The 1,929-nt window shown below is 40.8% G+C and overlaps 1 pseudogene across 1 annotated transcript; it reads right to left on the bottom strand.

Annotated features, from left to right (window-relative positions):
- Window positions 1-345: 345 nt before the first annotated feature.
- On the bottom strand, window positions 346-1,308 carry LOC309400313 (olfactory receptor 6X1-like; annotated as a pseudogene). Its single transcript has 2 exons — window positions 456-1,308; window positions 346-359 (listed from the first exon to the last, which is right to left on the bottom strand). The product of its transcript is annotated as an olfactory receptor 6X1-like (transcript).
- Between the last annotated feature and the right edge of the window lie 621 nt (window positions 1,309-1,929).

Raw genomic sequence — 1,929 nt, 5'->3', positions numbered from 1 at the left:
CTTAAAAACTTCCAGTGTTGGAACATTTACAACTTCTGGAGGCAAGTTGTTCCACTGATTAATTGTTCTAACTGTCAGGGAATTTCTCCTTAGTTCTAGATTGCTTTTTTCCTTGATTAGTTTCCACCCATTGCTTCTTGTCTTACCCTCAGGTGCTTTGGAGAATAGCTTGACTCCTTCTTCTTTATGGCAGCCCCTGAGATATTGAAACACTGCTATCATGTCTCCCCTAGTCCTTCTCTTTACTAGATTAGCCAGGTCCAGTTCCTGCAACCATTCTTCATATGTTTTAGCCTCTAGTCCCCTCCAGTCCTCTACATCATACACAAACTAATACTTTTATTGCTACATAAATAATGCTAATAGTTGCATAAAGCCAAAACACATCACCTTTTTAGTTCCTTTATTTTATTTTATTTTTTTAAAAAAAACATTCCTAAGTCCTAAAAAACCACCATCCGTCTCATTGTTTTTATCAAGAGCTGTCTTGAATTCAGTGTTCCGGATTGTGTAGATGAATGGATTTAACATGGGTACAAAGCTGGTGCGCACAAGTGATATGACTTTATTGAGTTGAGGATCCCCTTGAGTAGAAGGACGCAAGTACATGACCATGCCTGTTGTGTAGAAGATAATTAGAACGGTGAGGTGGGAGGCACAGGTGAGGAAGGCTTTGGAGAATCCAGTGGCAGAAGAAATCCGGATTATAGCAGCTACAATGTGCATGTATGATATCAGGGAAAGGGCAAAGGACCCCCACATGAAAGTGGCACCGTAGATGAGGACCGATCCTCTCTATCAGAGTTGTATCAGCGCAGGCCAATCTCAGAACGGGCCCGACGTCACAAAAAAAGTGGTCAATGACGTTGTCCTTGCAGTAAGGAAATGTCCATATCACTACGGTCTGAGAAAAGACGATCAGGAACCCAGCAATCCAAGACCCCAAAGCCAACTGACAGATGAATGGATTGGTCATGACCATGTTATAGAGTAAAGGTTTGCAAATGGCCATGTAGCGATCAAAAGACATGATCGAGAGCATCAGTAACTCACCCCTCCCATCGCAAAGACGGTGAAAAACTGTGCCACGCAGCATGCAAAACAGATGGTATTTTGACCCAAGATGATATTAGTCAATGTTTTGGGGATTTCTGCTGAGGTGGAACAGATCTCAGCCAGGGAGAAGTTGAGGAGGAAGAAATACATTGGCGTATGGAGCATGGGTTCCAGGATAACGACGAAGATGATTAAAGCGTGCCCTAAAAGGGACAGAAGGTACATCAGTAGAACTACGGTATAAAACACCATTGTCAGCTCCTGTAATTGCGGAAATCCCACAAGAATGAACTCTTCAACCAAAGTTACATTGGCCATCTTCTTCTTTCCTACAATAGAAAGGAGACCACAATGTGAGAAGAAAAATAACTTCCTGAATGAAGGGTAGCAAGTGTCACACAACATTTCTGATACCCAGAATTAATATCTGAAATTTCATACGGGGAATAGTTTTTGGCAAACTAACTGCAATTATCTTTCAAAATCAGTTACCCAAAGTTAGACTCACACAATTGGCAATTTGTTCCTTATAATCATGTAAGCAAAAGAATGAGATTTCTTTGCTTATTCGTGTCAGAAGCATCACAATTAAAATAAGGCATGCTGTATACATAACATTTAAAATATAAAATTCAAGATGAAAATATGTACAAATTAAAGAGACCTTGCCCAGGAATGAGCAGCATTAATTGTGTTCTATGGAGTTGCCATGAGGTCTTCAAGGGTAGTGCTAGCAACAGCGCTTAGACTTATTCACACTTCACAGTGCTTTACAGACCTCTCTAAGTGGTTTATAGAGTCAGCATATTGCCCCCAACAATTTGGACGCTCATTTTACCAACATCGGAAGGATGGAAGGATGAGTCAACTTTG

This window comes from Natrix helvetica, assembly GCF_964273705.1.
Source record: "Natrix helvetica genome assembly, chromosome: W".
NCBI classification, from domain to species: domain Eukaryota; kingdom Metazoa; phylum Chordata; class Lepidosauria; order Squamata; family Natricidae; genus Natrix; species Natrix helvetica.
Note: the sequence above shows the minus strand (reverse complement) of the source record. Positions and strands in the feature narration are given on the sequence as shown.